General features: G+C 33.6%; 1 protein-coding gene across 4 annotated transcripts in view; it reads right to left on the bottom strand.

Annotated features, from left to right (window-relative positions):
- Window positions 1-6,166, bottom strand: part of LOC108747911 — a 28,270-nt gene extending 22,104 nt beyond the window's left edge. Inside the window, exon 1 of one of the 4 annotated variants that reach the window (XR_001939277.1) lies at window positions 6,038-6,166. The gene's annotated coding sequence lies outside the window, so the exon portion shown is untranslated. Of the gene's footprint in view, window positions 1-5,630; window positions 5,894-6,037 lie in introns of those variants that run through there. The other 3 variants (XM_018485814.1, XM_018485812.1, XM_018485813.1) reach the window with 3 other exon arrangements.
- Window positions 6,167-21,096: the final 14,930 nt, after the last annotated feature.

Raw genomic sequence — 21,096 nt, 5'->3', positions numbered from 1 at the left:
GTGTTAGGCTGCTGCATTGAATGCTTTAATTCAGTCTTCGAACATTTAAAAATCATCCGAAAGAGAGAGAGAGAGAGAGAGAGAGATGGGCTCTCAAAGTTCTCGTGATTTGTTCTCCAGTCTGCATTCTCGAGTAAGCAAAAAGGAAGGCGTCGCGGCGCCCACAAGCGACGCGCCGTGACGCAAGAGTCCCGGATTCGCGCCCTCGCGGTCTCTATATTTAGACTGCCCGGGCCCCGATCCGTTTTTAGTTGGTAACAGGTGGAAGCGTTGAAAGAAGCTGCACTCGAGGCAGCATAGTCAACGAGTCTCCGTCTGACTTTGACCGATTTTCGCGAACCCCCATTGGAGACTTATGGTACCAGTGTGTCCCAACGATAATGACCTCGTAAAACCTCGCCGCAGCTATGGCAACTCCAACCTTGCGAATTTAGACCTCGACGAACGAATATAATACAAATTTTCGCTTTTATGTTCTTCGTTATGTTTATGCCTTGTGAGTTAAGGGTGTATGAAGATTACACTTTATAAATATCTATCTGGAGAACTCAATTTTTTTATACCATTATTCTTAAAACATCTTTCTATAATAAATATTAAAAATTCATAATATACTGGATTAGGTGTAAAAACAAAATTTCCAAAGTTGCGTATTCGGAATCTTAATTCTTTGATTCACATCGTAGCTACTTCCACTCTAGATCATCCGAGAATATCTTGACCTTAAAATCGTATCCGCATGAAAATGGATCGAGTCACGAGTGCTTGACACGCTAACCAATTTGCGCACATTTTCACGTCAAAGCTAAGAATTAAGAGATATTTATCAAACATTTCTAAAAATTAGATATTGCAGCAGCAAGTAATATAAATATAAATTGAGTCAGGAGACGAGAATGTCGCGAGAAATTGCATTTTTATTACGCTTAGTCGAGTAATGCAGGAACCGCCGGAAGAAAAACGCAGTCGAAAGATATAAATCGCGTGGTAAAGGCACACGAGGTAGAGAAGGTAGATTAAATCCCCATCTGGACCAACGTGGTAATCTAGATGGCTTCTAAAAATATATATGGCGCGTTCGAATCATCTGGGACATAGATCCAAAAACTGCAATACGTCTCACTATCCTTACAGCCGATTTGAAAACTAAATTAATTATCGTTGAAACATTTCAATTTGGTTAATGTGTTAGTTATTGTTTTTTTATGAATAAGCAAATGTTAATCACATGAATATTTTAATTGTAATAATTAATCGCTTATTTAAAACGATTTATAAATATTATATTAATAATTTTTTCATATTAATACGCAATATGGCATAATTTTTTGGAAAATCGGAACTAGGAATAGAATCTAAGAAATATTAAAATAAATCTTATAATCTAATAATCTAATAATTTATAGAAAAATAATATTAATTATTTTCATTAGAAACATCTATTACGTACAATTAAAAATACCGTAATTAGAATTCTCTTTTCTTTTATCATTTAATAATTTTGTGATTCACTGAAAATGCAAAAATTCGCGTATACATGTCTTATGAATACGTCATTATATGCGCCATGAAAGACATGTGACGAGAAAATTAAATAATCAAGAGGTTTTGGCACTCTTCTTGCTACACGTGCGAAGCTTTAGTTGACTCTCCCAATGCGTTGCAAAAAGATTACGGTTTACGACTGCGCTTCCACCTGTCGTTTTAGCATTCTTGGCTGAAAATCCCGCGCCACGCGATCTCGCAAGACAGCCAAGCTTGACATAATACGGCTTGATTAAATAATAATACATTATATATCCTATTAAAGTAAAGTCCACTTTGAATTAATTTGAGAATAAACTTTATAAAATAGTCCTTTATAAAATAAGTTGTCTTTATCATCTCAAGTAACTTTATAATTTTTATAACGAATTTTGTTACCGGACGACTTTTGAAATCGCCCTCTTCTAGATATTAGAAAATATATTAATAAAATTGTTTACATATAACAAGCACTGTTTAAGCTATACCATAGGAACATAATTTTCGTTCGTAGTAAAAATTTTCTGGTTGATAAATTCATTTGTTTATATATTCACATACAAACAGTTTTAGATTTAGTCTATTAGATTTTTCAATCCTTCATAATTTAAAAATAATTTTCTTGTTATATTACTTTTGAAGAAAAATTTTTTTTGTTAGAGAATATAATGTTGTATGATGAACAGAATTATTATTAAGTGTCTATTTCATGATTAAATATTATAACGATTATTTCTAAAAATGAAAGTGACTTGTGCACGCGGCAGAGTTGGAAAGTGTTAGCTAGTGTTAGAAACTAATGTTGACGACTTGGCAGGAGGTGGGCGGTCGAACGCGAATTTCCTAAGTGCACGCTTCTTTAGATTCTGCAGAGCTCGCGTGACTTGTTAAAAGCTCCCGAAATCCGCGTGACTGTCTCGAAGGAAATCACACGAAGGAAAACTTTCGCACATCCCTACATTAATCTTTAGATTAGCGCCGGTATGACGCCATATGGTGTCATGCGATGACTCGTATACATCGAATAATGTAGTACACATATATATGGATTATTATATGGGTTTATGAGGAAATTATCCATGATTTTGGATTTTAAAATTCCGGCGGGGTCAAGATTAATGTGCTGAAACTTTATTGGCACCACGGAAAAAACCGCAGTAAGTTACTCAGTCGAAAACAACAGTCGCGTGGGAATCCAAGGAATACACAAAAGTTAACAAAAAATCAAAGTTTAACTACATTTTTATTCTTAATGTCAACAAATAGTATTATTAAATCAGTCAATAAATAGCAAATTTTGTAACAAAAAAATCATTACTTTGACGTTTATGACGGCAAAATGAAATCATTTTAACTTTCTATTGATTTGGTGTGTTTTTTGGAAAGTAGTAGTGATCGACAGCGTCTCACAATTAGCCAGAATATATGTATATGTAACATTATGCGATTATCATCGCTCACACGAATTTCCATGAAATAAATCTTGATTTAATGCACTATTTTTTTTTTTACATTCGTTTATATCTTTCGAGCAAAATTATTATGAGTTTATATGCGAGAGACATAATTTCTATTAATATTCAATTTTAAGAGGATAAAAAAGTCACTATGGCGTGGAATAGTGTCATATTTTGAGGAAAAATTACGATGAAATAATGAATTATAAATAAATCTTACAAAGAAAAGTTGTAAAACTTTAAAAATAGATCCTCGTCCCCCCTACAAAAGTTACTTTAACATAAAAAGAAAAGATGACAGATTTTTAAAAATGTCCATTTTTAACATAAAAAAAAAAGATGACAAATTAAAAAAAATGTTAATTTTTTTATGCACTTTTGAATAGAGACGATGAGTAAAGTTTTATACAAACGAGATAATAATGGCAATAAAATAATTCTCAGTTTTATACCACAACCATAACTTTGGCGGATCAGTCAAAGTTTATCTTAAATGAAAGCTAAGAACGCGTTTTTTTGTATATTTAAATCGACAAAACTGATTTCTAGATTAGATTTTATGATTGTTATGATAGACGTTAAATCACTTAGATATCTATAACAGTGTTAAGTTTGATTTCGACGCGATCAAAAAATAATAATGCCCCAATCCAATCAGACGTGCCGTTTAAGCTCGGCGAGATTTTTCCTTCTGAATGAAAACTAGAAAAAGTCGATAGGAACACAAAGCTCGAGTCGCGACGATTTCTTGACTAACAGATAAATTGTTTTGAGTTTTAACAGTAGAAAGGGAACAGCTATGTGCAGACGTGCATCGGTCTTGGCGGAACGCACGGATCGGCTATTCTCGGCCAGCGATATAAATACGCAATCGTGCGCGCGCTTGCGTTATGTAAGCTTTAAACAAATCTTTGCCAATTATTATAAACAATCCACCACTTGCGGGCGATTGGCATAAGCTCGACGATCGTCAGGCGTGGCGCGCTTGTGCCGCGCGAGTCTCAAATTGGTATTGCAATAAAAAGGAAACCGTAGACGACGCGCTGCGTTGCCATTGCCAAGTCTTGCTTTCACGAAATTAGAATTCACCGGAGGCGAGAATACAATCGGCATGAAGACCAGAGACGATAAATTTCTGACGTTAACAAGGACCGTCTTAAAGTTCAAGAGATGCCTCGTACACGAGGCATTTTACTTTTTTGTACTCCAAGCGATTTTTTTGTAATGAAATCATCGTCTATTAAGAGCAGATTATCTTCGTAGATTCTTATAAATTTATAAATGCAAAATAATTTGTGTTTCTGATTTGCGACGTGATGGATTAATATTAATTTTGTAATCCCATGGCGATAATAAATTTATTGTAATCAATAAAACACATTAAAAATTTTTCCTTCTTTGAATTTTGGAAATTTTATTTGAAAATAAAATAATTGCACTTGATCATCTGTAGAACGCGTATATATCTCACATTTTTAATTACATAATAATATATATCGAATAGTTAAAAAAAATGCCAAATATCAATATATCCAATATAGAAGTAAAATTTGCTTTTTCTGACAGGGGGATAAATTATCGAATAATTGAATAATCTCTTATAATGCAATCAACAAATTTTTATTTAAAATGTAAATGCAATTTTACAAAAAAATTGACAATAACGCGTGAATATTTATATGAAAAAGTAGGTACATATATTGCGATACAGATCCAAGTGTATAAATTCATGTTACTTATTTATTTTTCTGAAATACTCGCATATTTTTGCACGATTCCTACTCGATTTTAAACATACAGCTGTCAGAGAGGAACGTCATTTTAAATAGCAACGGGTAGCAATTTGGTCACGCAAAGCAAAAATAGTGTCCTAGACATGAGATCACGAATGAGGTCGCGATTATACATAACTGACACCGCTCTTGCTAGTAAAGATAACATATATTAAAATAACATATAAACTATTATATAATATAAACTATTATACTGATTAATCAAATTAGATTAAAATTCTGAATTCTAAGACAATGAATCTCGAATATATATAATTATCGTTAATTTATTATTAAACTCTTAATAAACCGTGATAATAATGATAAAATTAATACTCTACAATCTCTCTGTTTATATACATTACTTTCTACATACTATACATAATTAATATTATGTACATCAAGAATGCGTTAATTAAAATTATTAGCCTAAATTGTTTTGTCAACTTATTATCCCTAGTAAGCTATTGTTATTTCTGGTCACATCGGGATCTGCGAAACCCTGCAACTTCGTCACGGTATATCTCTGGACTGAATACGTATTTTTTTTTAGCTCAAAACGTGTGAAATTTATATCTCGAAGTCAGACAAGGACAGATAGATGCGAATTAAATAAATAATATATTTTATTTTCAATTAATTACAATGCTTCAAAGAAATGTAAAACAGCAATGTAAAAAATCGCAAGGTTCCATTGGACCCATGAGTGGTTTGCTAGGGTTAAGCTTTCGATAAATTAGTGACATCATTAGTTTATGAATACACATACTTGTAAGTACACACGTAAAATAATAGAATAAAATGTAGAGAACATGATTGAGAGTTAACGTGATTAGCACGCTGTCTTGCGTGGGTTAGTGGAAGAGCGAGTTCCTACTAAAGATATGCGATGCAATTCGGCAGCGCAGGAGGACCACGTCTGACCAGGCGCTTCTTTCTTCACTGTCGCACAGCAGATCGCGGACGCGTTCGGTAAAATCTCGCCGTTTTTCACGTGATTGAGAGGAAGCCTCTTGCTCTCCTCCCTTAGGTGCACTCACAATGGCGCTTATATCACCCTCTCTTCCCTTTGTTACCCCTTTTTCAATTTTCGTCGCAGCTAACTTTTCCCCGCAACTTCCGTTATTCGGTTTTTTCTCTCTCAGAAAAAAAAAAATTGTTTTCGCCTGTCTCAATTAGCGAGAGAGAAAGAAAAAGAGAAAGATATAGAGAGAAAGAAAGAGAGAGAGAGAAAGAGAGAGAGAGAGAGAGAGAGAGAGAGAGAGAAAGGATGTAGACCTTTACCTAAGTATTTCGGGCGACCGTTCGGTTCGGGGATTGGACCTTAGACTGGGCTGCTGCCGTCAAAAGTGTGGACTAGTATATCGTTGGTGATGTACACGGTGGCGCCGATCTGGTGACGGGATCTGGGATAAGCCACGCGACATTTATGGCACAACCCCCGCCAACGAGAGACGATTGGTCGAACGGGTCCATCGTGAAGAGGAAGATGAGGGAAAGACGGGAAGAGAACAGAATGTGCGCGCCGCAGCATTCACTGATACCTTCGTTGCAGCTCGACGCAAGTTCGCATGCACTCGAGATTACACGTTTCGGATTTAAGACGTTACAATACCCGTACGATGATGTCGTATTCGAGGGATGGAAAACACGAGTTCCAAGAACATTGCGCAGAAATATAACGGCGTTATATAACGTTAATATAAAATTGCGCGCATTCACGTTTCCGCTCGAACACTTGAGGGAACAGTCCCTTGTGTAGATTTATGAGATTTATGTGTTTTATGAAGTATATTAGGCGTATGTTTTAACTTATCTACAAATTGAAATGGCTTCTACGAGGATGTGTATATGATCACTGGCAAAAAGAGTCTGATTGTATTAATTGGAATTCTATTTAAAAATAGACAAATCAGAATTTTTTGGTTGCATCTAATATAATTTTAGTTGGGATAACCTGAATTTTGTTTGTTATGATCAGAATCTTTTCTGATTTGTTCATTTTTAACCGGAAATTTTTTTCAGTGATAGAAGTTTTCCTTTAAGTAAATGTGTACGTATTAGTATAATGTGAGAAATTATTCAATTATATTTTTGAAACTTACTTTTAATTATATTTTTAGGCTTTAGAATTCATCATCGTTTTATTTGCGACAGACAGTACGAGTAACTGACAGTAGAACATTTTCTTTTCTTTGGCTCACTTCAATCAACTCGTTCAGTTTTGCTAGACGTTTGCGTTTTATCCGCGTTCCGCGACATAAATCAACGCCGCCTGCATTATTTCTGTTTCGTTGAGCAATGACTCATTTTAATGTGAGAGAGAAGTTGCAGTACCGTAATACAGATGCGTCGTTACCGTGTACGTGCTCTATTTATTCGTTGCGTGAAGTACAAAAGCGGGGCGTCGCTTAATTTCCGGAGTGGCGCAGCGACTGCAAATCAACCTCTAATACACTTTACGAATAAGCAGTTTATTTTTTTCCCGCGAAGAGCTATAACGAGGTGTCGATACTCGCTCGTTATCAGAGTCGTGAAAGTCACTGCCGCCGATTTACAAAAGTGAATCACGCGGTGTCCGGTGACGATAGTATACGTAGCGTACTCGCGCTGCGATTGCCAATGGCCGGCAATTTACTCTAATTCTAAATATATGCAGTTATATGTCGTTTTTTTAAATATACACGCGTGATTCAGCCACGCACAGATGCGATTCTAAAAAAGACGTTCGATTGCTCAATCTTGTCCTCTCGCGTCGTAGTTTACGTTTCCCTGTCAATGAGCACCCTTGATATATTTTTGCTCCCCTTGAACCTTGAAGTCTGCATACTTATCGCGTGATTTAGGAATACCACAATTAAAAGTGATTTAATCTTTTTTTTTTTAATGTTAACATATATAGCAGTTTTTATTATTCATAAATAAGCAGGTGACACTAAGCATGCGGTACCTGGCAGGTGATGAAACACATGTTAAGCCAGATTGACGTTGCCAGTACGTGACGCGTGGATTCTTGAGTGAAGGCCACTCTTGTCAAATGCATTCTCGTCGTGAAGTAAAGCGTAGTGTTTGTATCACGCCATTAACACTGTTTTAAAAATAGTAAAAAATATTTTAAAAGTCAGCTTAAGTATACGAACGATTAGTGGCAACTATAAATCTGGTTTACTACTTTCAGTAATTTTGCTTTGAAAATCGATGTTGATGGACAAAAAAAAACCATTTTTTTTCATTGAAAGAGGGTTACATTTTAAATTGAGTGATTAAATTTTAAGTTACAAAATTATTTATTAGAAAATTACAATTAAACAAAAGACAAAAATAAAAAATGAGTTAAGTAATATGCGAATAAAAATTAGATGCATTTGTCGAAAATTATGTCAGTGCGAGAATTTATCGAGCCGTCAGGCTCTGAGAAAATGAATAATTGATTTCCACTTGACTCCAAGTAAATATCTATTTACAATGGAGATAGTGACGTCAATTGAGCTTTAAAACTTACGTCACCTAAAGAAAATAGAAATACGTATAAAATTTTTAAATTATTATAAGATTATAAGGCCGGATTGCACTAATATTGAGCAAGGCTTAAAGCTTTCTGTCTCTCTTTCGCTTTAAAACGAGACAGAGAGAATTTTAAGTCTTGCTTAAAGTCAAAGTAACGTTGGTGCAACCAGGCTTTAATGAAGAAAATTATCTCTTATTATTTCAATCTCTAGTATGTATTATTCATTGAAATGAAAATAATATATTTAACACTACTTTATTTCTTACAAATAATTTTAAAGGATCAAAACACTTATGGGTGCAAAAATTAAAAAATTTAAAAATTGCATTTTAGTTAAATTTTTATAGATCTGTAATATATTAAAAAAGATATATAATTATATATTATATTAAAATAAATATAATAAGAATATCATGACAGTGCATGCTTATTTATATACTGTGTTGTTGATCTGTTTTCAACTATGCAACCATGGCATTTCGGAAGTGCGGTCGAACTTCGTTAGGATGCACAGCGTCCGCGAAAGACCTAGCAAGTTTGTGCGATGCAAATGTACTAACAAGGACGGAAGAAAGGTGATCTTTTCGTTTTTGGCACTACCTCGGTCATTCGAGGATCTGCATACAGCCTCTAGCATACATATACCGGGTGCGCTAAATGCTAAACGCTATTTTCGTTATCGTTTATGCCGGTCGGTGGGTCCGGCGATACGCAGATACGACGAACGAGACCGTATTTATTTTCAATTCGGCCACGGCCAAAGCGACGACAACGCCGATCGGCACCCAGGATGTGATCTTACGGTGACACATGTGCCGACTATGTGTCTCCGTCTCGTTTCGATGCATCCGGAGGTTAAAATCCGTTTGATTGATGTACACACATGACCATCACAGAGATACTATCAAGATGCCATGGTCAAGTGCATAAAAAATTAATAATTGAAGGTAAATATCCCAGTGACGGATGAAACTTTATACTTGTTTGTATCATTATTACTTTCAAATGCTTTTTAAAATAATCTTTAAATACAAAATTAAATTATAATATTGTAATTAAAATCATTTGAGATTAATAATAATAAATTGTATGTAATTGCCAATAGGTACATGTCCGGTCACTGAGACGTATATCTTGACTTTCCAATTTAATTCTTTTTGAGTAATACAATTCTTAGTTTTATTATTCAAAATGTCTCAGAGATTTAGGGCGGTATTCATAGTCGATTCTTATATTCAAGATCGTTTTAAGTCTTAAGGGAGACCAGGACACCATGAATCAAAAAAATTCAAACTCTTAAAAGTACATCTACTAAGCACTAAATATAAAAATTTTTGTATTATTTTTTTCAAAATAATTATTAAGCATAATTAAAGCATAATGTATATTTTAAAATTTAACAAGTATATTTAGCAAATATTTATTAGTTTTTAAGAAAAAAATAAAAATGTATTTTTTAAGAAATGAGACTCATGGTGCTCCATGTCCGGGGTACCATAAGTACACAAAATATGTAGTAGAATAGCAAGAAATAACAGTGATGAAAATTGAAACTGACTGAATATAGGTGTTGCAGACGCAACACAATTTCAATTGGATAACATCAAAGTTTTAGACGAAGAACTATGTTACAATAAACAACTGATCTCGGAAATGATAAACATTAAAAAAACAAATCAATAGTCTAAATCTTTGAACCGATACGGAAAGTTTTGATAAAGTATATAAATAAAATATATGTTTATTGTAAACAAAGTTTGACTTTGTGTATAATGATGACATATCAATCTATCGAAAATTCAAATCAATAAGGTTTGAGAAATACTGATAACATCTTAGATCAGTCTTTTATAATGTCAGCTTTTTACAATTTCTAATTTTTAATTTTTAGACTATGAATAATTTTATTTTACTCATTTTTTAATACTCATAATTTATTCTATGAATTTTTATATATATTTGACTAGATGTTGTGTCTACGTTTTTAATTGTTTAAATTTTTGACCATCACATTTGAGGTGTTCGTGTGTACGATGAGTGTGTAAAGATAGATAAATTTGAAATGAGCTTTCTTCAATCATATTACAAATAATATCATATTGTAACATACGAGTATGCAATATTTAGATGGTTCAAACATTCGACTTGCAAATCGATTGAGAAGGATATTTCGTTTTCTTGGAAAGCACTGCTTAAGGAACTGCTAAATGTTTAAGGATTATCTGAAGAGGGCTTAATAAGAAGCCGAAACATGTAATGTCTATACATATGTTTATTTAAATTTTAATTAAACCTTATTGTACTTTATTAATGTAACACCTTCAGTTATCAATATTTTTTGACTCTTATATGTCCTTTATAATATTTATTTAAATTGAAGTAGCAGTTTTTTTGTACCAGTAGTATTAATTAAAACATTCTAGATTATGTTAAACAATCGATGACCCATGGTATTCCGCGATCCATGGTATCTCGATTTCCGCTACAGTTTTAATATGCTACAAACCAACCAGAGGGCCGTATTAGCATTTTAAGACATTACTTAAGACGATCTTGAAATAAGAACAGAATTTGAACATCGGCCTTAGACTTTAAAGATAAATTTTTAATACTTTTAAATTAAAATAAAATTTTTATTATTCTAAATTTTCTCTATGTTATAATCATCTTGTTTTTAAACATAAATATTCAAGTTAGAAAATATGGATTAGAAATATATTATTTAACTTTATTTAAGATATTGCTTAAGAGACAGATAGAAGAAGTGGCGTTTTCTATATATTTTTTTTATTATGTTAGGCAATTATCGAGTTGAAAGCTTGATTACTGTACTCTACACAAATTGTAGCTCCACTAAGCTACCTCGTCATACTAAATTTAGAATTCCACTTACATTTATTTTCTTATGATTCGACGATGTGGTTTGGCGCAAATTTCTCGAGCATCGCATAGAAATGTGCTAAAAACTTCTAGTAGTCTCTCCGTACTCAAAGCACTTACCGAACGTGTAAAATTTTGGTGAGAGATCGTTTACTCGATTTTTTTATTGTAGTTTTAATAGATTTAATCTCTATCGCGTGACTACCGGAAATTTCATCGAAGTAGAAGGAGGAAAAGAGAGACTTTAAAATCAGCTGTATGATAATTTAAGAGGCAATCGAAGTGAACTTACTTTTCAGTCTTGCATGGAAGTTGAAAACGTAGAAATCGAAAAACTCGAAATGTATAGAAGTTAATTATACATTCAAAATTTTGACATTATTAAATTATTTAAATTTTCCCTTAATATATTAATTTTCTATATAGTATATAGAAATATACATAATTAATAATTAATATTACGTTAAAATATTATTTTATCTATATAGAAAATTAATACATCTTTAAATATTAGATATGAAAAGAATTAAATTTATAAAAATATTAAACTCTTACAAATGGTTTTAATCTATTCAAGTTTAGTCTATTCAAGTAAAGTGATTACAATTTTTGACATAACTGATGAATGAAAATAAAAATATTTAGTTAAATGACGCATTTAATATCCTGAACCTTCTTCATATATAAATACATCTGTGTGTATTAGGAATAGGATTACAACTTACTAATCTCGCTTGACCTAATTCCTAGATAGTCGTTTCAGTCTCGCTTCACAAATTTAGATACTCTCTTTCGCAGCATTTATGTTGTTTGTGTATAGGGTGATCGGAAAAATGTATTCCTCTTTATGTAGTTACCAATTTAGGAAGCTGCGTCACCTTTGAAAATTTGTCGACAAAAATTTTAATTTTTACGATTCTTTTTTTATAACTTTTACAATTGCGGGGAATATTTATACATATTAAAGAAAGGTACACATACATTTTATTAAATATTGTGCTATTGATAAAAGTCATAGATTATCGGAGTTATAGAATATCAGATTTTAATATGCGGCATACGAAAATCAGTGAATGAGTCTCGTAGTTAAAATTATCATCATGACGAATCACTACTCTATTGAATCACAGAATCATTCCTGCAGTAATACAACAAACATCGTTCGAGATACGCGTCGGTTCCTAAATTTAAGTTCGTACTACATCGAAAATATTTGCAACGTAAGTAGAATTGCTGCGTATCTGCATCGTCGATATTTTGAATTTATGTCACAAAATTACGAATATTGAAAGAATCGTAATGAAATGAGTACAGATTTATAGAGATATTATGTGCACAATATTAACATATCTCTCGTATATATATTTTTTATACAACTATAGGATATATATATATATATATATATATATCCTAAGACGAATAGGATTGATGTAATGTTGTTGCTCTTTCATCAGGAACAGAACGAGGAAGGACTTGGACGAGAGATAGGATTCCTGGTGTTTGTTTCTCGGTCTCGCCAGATACACGTCACGCTGGATGTTGAAATGCGCGGAAATCAATATGAGGCGCATAGTCTTCGCGAGCCGTAAAGCCCATCCGGAGGACGCTGATCCCTCGACTAAATTGAAACTTATGAGTTTTCCAGTCCTGGGGCTCTCTCGGCCGCCTCTTCTTCTCACTCGCGTCCGCCATTCTTCTTCGCCGTTAAGGAGACCTCGTCTCCTTGGTAACTGATACGCCTTATTAGCTGCTCTCCTCACCTTACGAGCCTCAGGAGGATCATGCGCCCACCGGTCCTGAATTTCTCTTGCGCAGTAACCAACCTCTCGTCCTGCGTCTCCGTACTCTAGCTTCTTCAGGAACGAACGCCCTGTCCCTTCCATGCGATTCGCTCTTATCGTCGCTACGATATAAAACTTAGTGGAAGGTAACTACTGAAAGAAGTATATACCAACTGACGCATTACGAAAATTTAAAAAAATTTTATTTAATGACAATGCCATTTTACACTTATATACATTGTATGTGCTTTTTTACCTTTATGGCTTATTCAGTGGTACCCTTTTTGATTTTTCAAAAGGCTTACTTCCTAAGAAATACAAAGCGTGCGATTCTTAACGCTGCAAATACTTCGTTTACTAATCAGAATAAAAAACGAATTGATCAATCAAGGACAACTTTAGCATTTGTTGTGTGAAGTTATATATATAACACGTGTATACTCTCTAAATGTCTTGGAGTGAAATCTCACTCCAAAAGAATAAAAATTCTGCCACTATTGAAAAAGAGTGCAAAATATTTGCCCTCTTGAATAAGAATGATTTTCATTCCTTTTTTTTTAGGATAAGATTTTTATCTTTTAGTTAGATTTATTTAAAAAAAAAAAGAGTAAGACTTGCTTCCTTTGGAGTGAATTTCATTCCAATAGAGTAAAATCTCACTCCAAAGGAAAAGAGAGAAAATTTGCCATTCTTACTCAAGAGTGCAAATAGTTTTATTCTTTTTCAATAGTAGCAATATTTTTATTTTTAAAAGTGAGGTTTCACTTCAAGTTACATGTAACTTTGTGTGTGCTGGATTAGCTTAATTATCATTTCGATTTATCTATCTATAGTGCACTGAATATCGTGATTAATTGTTGTCGGCGGCTTCGTTGATACATCTCAGCATGAGATTCACTAGTGCATATATCGAATTGCCCATTGAAAGATATTTAAGCGATTTGGGTGGGCTACCGTTGAACCGTCAGATTCATTCACATGGCCACAAGCCATTCTGCGACACCGTCAGCTATTCCATGACCACATGGGCCAACAACAATACCACGCGGGCCGATACAATGAACGGAAAATACAAATATTTTGGATAGACGCGATTTCACGCGACAACGCCTCCCTTTGCGCGCCATCCGATAGACGAGAGGCGCAAGGGATCTTCCCGCAGTCTATCGTCTTCCTCTCGAATATGTGTAAATGACAGCTGAGGAAGCATATATCCTCGAATTCGTTGCTTTTTTTTGCGGATTATGTGATATTATTACGAAATTAGAAGATTCATTCACGAATAATTCCTTTTATATTCAATTTTTCGATGTAGGTATACATTTCTTGAGATAAATTTAATAATATCGAAATATTTGTATCACATGTTAAATGTGCATGAAATCTTGAAATCCTTCATGATTTATTTAAAATGTGTCTTACTTTTTTTTGGTACGATAGATTGAAGCAGAATTTTCTGCTATTTTTTAATTATCCACTTAAACTTTGAACTATTTTTATAAAGGTGTTGCTACGGAATTCATCTTTTGCAAAGTAGAGGTTAATCCATTGTTAAGAAATTACTAATCAAATTCATTCTGTACGGTATAGATATATTCGTTTCTTGATTTTCGGATCACCTGGTGGTTTTGGGATCTATAAAACAGAATTTGTCAGCAGCTTTCTGCCGCCCTTTACACACTGCACGGTACATCGTGACTTCGGAAGCGACAGAGATTTTCGAAATTTCACGCCCATTACCATTGTCAATGGGCAGATGCTGCATAACAAAAGAATGTAAGTCACTCGCATCTTTCCACGCATGTTTCTAAGCAGTCCTTAATACAGAAATAGTAACATCCCTTGTGAGAACGTACTTGAGAACCCGTTACCTTTTAGAACGTTACTATTTTTGTTTATGATAATATTATTTTAAGATAAAAAAGGCAAATCAAATTATTCAGTGTATTACGAAAACTTCTATGCTCAGCAAAATTTTATATCTACAATTTGGATATATTAAAATGTTATTACAATGAGAAGAAACGCTATAAGAGAGATAGAATAAACATTTCTAAAATATTGCAATGAAAAAAAAGTAAAAGAAAAAAAGCAGGTCTTTGCGTGATGACAGGCAGTCGATTTTAAATCTCTCCTCCTGCTTTGGAGGCTGACATCGTATCCTTAAACGGCAGGCACTGACGTTTTTATCACGCGCTTGATTAAATCTCATCAATCTTTATTAGCCGACGAGGCTTCATATCGACAGCGGTGATTTCACGATGACGTTAACCGGGACCCCATGAAAACCCCCGTCGGGGCCATGAATACGTTTATGGTGGCAGAGGGTGGAACCCCCTGCCGACGCTTGAAAACTCGCTAAGACAATATCCGCTCTCACCCCCCGTTATCCCACACTCGCTGCAGTGTACGTGTCTTCCGAGGATTACCCTGTCAACCGTCGTCGTCCACAATTATTTGACGACTACATTATTCGGTTTGCCGCGGTTAAATTGACTGCGGCTGACTTGAGCCGCGTTTACGGTTTCCTTATATTTTAATGTCATCGAACACATCGTGCCGATAGACAATTAAATATTTATTATTAAAACATGATAGACACATACGAGATATAATTTGTATATAACGAGGATTTGTTATCTTCAATAAGTGTACACAAACTAAGTACCTTATTTACGAAGGTTAATTAAGGGCTTATCTCTAAGACTATCAAAGTTAAGAGAAGAGTGAAAGGAACTTTAATCGTATCGGTAAGAATAAAGGATTACGAGTTAAAGTCAATGTTAAATTTATTTATAGTTTTTCAGCACATTAACATTTTGCTAATATGATGATTTTTTTAATATGCCTGATCGAGCATCAAATTGCTTGTCAATTTAGTTTAATTCGTGATATTATTACAGTAGTTTAATTGCGTTTATAAGTCCGGAAAACCAATTCGGCACGCAGTTCGAATGACTATAAATACGCTATACATATAATATATTTATAATTCACATTGAATTATTTAAGCATTAAAGATCCAGCTTCGACTTATAAGCATTTAATTTCTAGTATTGATTGTGTTCTCACGTATACAGGTTAAAATAAGATTCTTATTGTAAAATATGTTAAAGTAAACAAATGCTTTGACCTTTTGAGGTTCTTTTTAATATTAAAATATTAATGCGTTTTAAAACAATAAGCCGTTAGACTACTATAAAATAATATAAAAATTTAAAATACATATAAAAGGAATTTTATTTTTCTGTATTGCTGTCGATCACCATTTGAATATTGTAGCTGTAGATGTTTGAAAAATAGGTGTTGTAATAAAAAAATTGTGAACGTAAATAATTAAATCGCTAATAACTACAGAATTACAATGTTTTATTTATTGAAACGCGTTAGATGTTGCTTATAATGAGTTTTACGGTGAAGCTAACGCGTAAAGCAGTCGTATAAAGATCTTCGTTATAGCGACTGTAATGATCCTTTGTATCGCGTTACGTTTTATCCGGCTTTATTGAATGTTCTTGTAAATAGGGTCTAAGTGTTGGCGATATATCTGGTTTAATGCCACTGCGCCTCCTTCTTACCTCCCATCTATGACTTTCCGTCGCGTTTCGTTTTCTCGTGTTTTCACATTATCTCAAATGGTTTCGTGCAACGTAGCTAAATAAAAAGCACATAAAACGATGCACTGTGCGGCGTTTAAAAACGATGCAGAAAATACCATATAATGTTTCGCTATTTTATGCCCGCAATAGGCTCATTATTTTTAATTGGCGTTATTTATGAAATTATTTGTGAATGCATTAAAATTTTACTTTTCTATAAATGCAATTTATCCATAAAATTAATAAAAAGATATAATTTTATTTCTTTAAATCGAGAATAAATATTAGACAAAGATCGAAAAAGAGATTCGAGAAAGAGGACACAGAATGATAAAAGATTCGTTTAGAAATAAGCTGAGAGATATTTATATCTCCAATAAGATTTCAACAACTTATTGAAGAGATAAAAAGAAAGAGAAGCTAAATAATAATAATAATGATAAACATGTTTATTAATAATAATAATTAATAATAAAAATTAAACATATTTTTAAATTTTTCGTCACGACATCATTTTACATCTTTACCATATATAAAATAAAGCCAATTTGTTCCAGAAACCTTTTAAATATCGCTATATGATAAAACTTCAGACACACAAGTAAAGCTTTTTTAAATAATCAATTTAAAAGAATTTTACTTGTTCTCTGTACTTGAAATACGCTTCTTTACTGCGTACATGCGACACGTACAATATCGCGCAATAAATTTTCTTTGGGAGCCAATAAGAAATCAATCGTGCTTTAAGTGCGTTTACTTTTGCTGGCGACCCACCGACCGACCATCAGTCTTTCATATGTTAATGATCAGACATTAGACCGCCAAGTCTAATATCGACTAACGTAATCCGGGCTTAAGGCTTACCAACCCCTTGTATATATGTATATATCTTCTTTCTCTCTTACTCTAGTATTCGTTCTCGTTCACTCGGATGATGGTTTAGCTCGGGTTTCGCCTATATGACAAGTATATTACGTCGTGCGTTTATATCAATTAGCCTCTGACGTTTCGGGGGTGTGCTCGCTCGTGAGGCCGATGCTAAAAGGGTGCTGGGCGATGGCAAAGGGGGTGCTTTCCGTCGAACACACCCCTGGGGCATGCCCGCTTCCCCATTATCGAGGTGGGAATTTGTGAGCATCGCTGATTCTTTCGTGAAACAAGAAGTTAGGTCTAATCTTAGGGCATAGAGATTGAGATGTATGTTCAAGAGAAGAGAGAGTACTTCTCTTCTGCAAATTTATTTCTTCTTCTTGGTTCAATTAACTCAAATTAATTCCAAACTATTTCTTTTTTTTTAAGTATTTACAATAATTGAAATATTTTTATCATTTCTTAGTGAAACGTATCGTGTAAGATTCCCAAGTTTGAATTGTCAATCGACACACATCATCGATCGCCCCTCGGCACATTGTACCCATTACACCATTCAGAGACAAATTTTCTGAATGGGCGACGGCCATCGATCTCTCTTTCGAAAAGTAAAAAAGGATGGAGCGGAAGGAGAGACGAAACGAGATCAGGAGAAGCGACGGAAACGCGGGACACGCCTCGTCGGAACAGGGATCGCCTCTTTCTCTCGCGGGGCCTGGAAACGAGGTCCCCGACAAGGACCCTTCTTTCTGATGCCCCAAGTCTATTCCCCGTGCAACGTCGTTAAATGGATTTAAACGATCGCCCCGCCGACAATGCCGGCAACACGCAACCGAACTCGGGCAATACGCACCAGCTGGCCGAAAATTTTGATTTATCATCGTTACGACTCTCGTTCGAGACACGCGAGAAAAAGAATCCTAAGTACACACCTCTGCTCCCGTCGAGAATGTACTCATAATCGAGCCGCCCCATCTCGTGAATTCGCCGCTTCGAGAAAGAAAATGAGGCAACGAATGTCAAAGCCTCTGTCGACTTGTAGAAAAATACAACGAAAATATAAGGTAACCTTATAACTAATATAAGGTAAGGTAATAAATCCTTATTAATGTGCCTTTTAGCCAATTTGCTTATTACTGAATTAATTATTAAATATTGTAGCTTTAATTTTATCTGCTTGCAATCAATAGTCAGTTTTTCAACTACTTCTTTTTCTTTCAATAAAATGTTAATACTATATAATGCTTTTGACAAAAATAGAAAACATGTTTTTGTCTTTATTAGTGAGCCCTCTAAGCGGCGACAGTCCTATTAATGTGCCCCCAATTTGTGTGCCTTGCATCCACATTTGACTCATTTTAACATATAGTTACTAAAACAGGTAATAAATTTAAGCTAATTGTTTATGTTAATGTTACATAAATCATTATGTCAATTATATTTATTTCAAAGTACACTCATAACACAACATTATTAACAAACTCAGCTCCATTACAGGACACATTAATAGGGACAAGTTTAAAATCTTGCGGTACGTATTATTGGATTCACATAAATTCCTCCGATATCTTTCGAAAAATATTTAAAATACTTTAATACTCAAAAAATAATTATTTTCGGTATCGTTTGTGTGTGGTGTGTATGTGTGTGTGTGTATACATTAATAATTTAATTTAACAAAAAAAAATTTTTTCTTATTTATTCGTGCTAGTTTTCTTGACTTATCGAAATACAAAAGCACATTAATAGGGACAGGCACAGTAATTGGGACAATTACCCTATATCGCAGTTTGAAGATTTTAAGATTTTCATTTATCTCAAAAGATAGATGCTACAATGTCTGTTTTTGGCTACAAGTACTAATTGTTAGTACTAAAAAATATATAATCTAATCTTTAATGGTAAATATGATAGATAAAATAATTGAAGCATTTTTTAAATTATCATAAATTTTTCATTATTTATACGGAAAGACTTATTGGAAAATTTTATAGTAGATAACTTTTAGTTTTATAAAATGCGAATTTAACAGAAGATTGGAAATAAGCTTTTCTGTTATGTTATTGTATTATGCGAATTTATATCTCGCGTTTGTAAAGTCATTTTTCGAAGCACATTTTTACGAAATAAAATTCAAGGAGAGTACAAGCAATCCTCGGACGCAACAGTGATGGTACGTCGACCCTTATGGTCATAAGAACACGGAAATTCGCGGCGCTTTGTGAATTTAATTTTATGTGAGTCTATCCTGGCGAAGGAAAAAAATATCTATGGGGAGTGATACCAATAAGGGCCAATACGACCGGAAACGCGCGGGACCAGGGAAGGAGAGCTGGAATTCGACCGATACGAGTGCACTTTTACAAATGAAAACGTAAAGCCATCCGCTGCTGATTTGCTGCTCGGTCGAGCGGGTGATTTGCCGTCGTTGTCGGGTTTGCATCGCGGAAAAATTAAAGTCGCATCGTACACGTAAGTCGCGGCGAGCCGCGAGTGAATTCGGTTTTAAAAATATATCTTTAAAATGAAGTGATAGTTCGAGGGCTACCGTTGGGGTTGAAGCACCCTTACCAATATTTGAAGAATTATTAGTTTTACAGTTGGCATTATATCAAGAATGCAATATATTATCTTAGTATTATTATTATTAATATAAATATTATTTTACTGCATACGTAAAATATTTATTTATTTTTAAATATTTATAAAGAATCTCGCAAATAAATAAATCTTATAGAAAATGGGTTTTAAGTCAAATTTTTTAAATATTTTGTAACTCATGTCAAGCTGATTAAAATTCTTTACGGGTACAAATCTCCAAATGTCTTAGTTTTTGTTCCACGATCTTCAGAAAGTTTTTATATTTTATACGAAAAAATATAAAAAATTGAAATCAAATCAATTTTTTTTATTTCACTTATACATGTATCAATGGTGTGTTTATAATTTCAGTTTGCACTTATTTTCTCGAAATGAATTACCTGGAATGAACGATGTCGGTATAATGAGCGTTTTATTCCTTTGAGATACTTGATTTACGTGATTTATCTCTTTGCTTCTCACAAACAGAATGCTTAAGTCTCATTATCTTTCTGGAAATCCCAACATGCTTTTTAAATTTAGACAATAAAATAAAACTTTTTTTCAGAATGTTTTATAGCGTAATAATATTTTTCAAAGTATCGAAAAATATGATTTTTTTGTGATATTATATCCGACATATTTTTTCGACATATACAGGATGTCCCATTTTAACTTTGACACCGACATATCTCGAAAATTATAAAAGATACGGAAAAATATTTCACACAAAAGTTGTAAGATTTTACAAGATCTATTTACTGATCACATCCATTTCATATTGGGTGGCGTTGCCAAGGTTAGGTCAAGATCAAATTAATTTTTTTATAACTTGAAAAGTATTTAACGAAAAATAATTGTATTATAGTGTTTTGAAAAGTTTTTGACACCAGCTATTAGATTCTGACATCAAAAGTAAGGTTCCATTAAAAAAAATTGATTTGACATTGACGTGACGATGATGATGTCATCCAAGGTTAAACGGATGTGATCAGTGAATGAATCTTTTTAAATCCTACAATTTTTGTCTGAAATATTTTTCCGTATCTTTTAGCTGCGTTTGGAAACATCGCTCGGACGGATCCAATAATTATATTAAACATTAATGTTAAACAAGGATAAGAT

The sequence above is a fragment of the Trachymyrmex septentrionalis genome, unplaced genomic scaffold (genome assembly GCF_001594115.1).
Source record: "Trachymyrmex septentrionalis isolate Tsep2-gDNA-1 unplaced genomic scaffold, Tsep1.0 scaffold202, whole genome shotgun sequence".
Taxonomy (NCBI): Eukaryota; Metazoa; Arthropoda; class Insecta; order Hymenoptera; family Formicidae; genus Trachymyrmex; species Trachymyrmex septentrionalis.
Note: the sequence above shows the minus strand (reverse complement) of the source record. Positions and strands in the feature narration are given on the sequence as shown.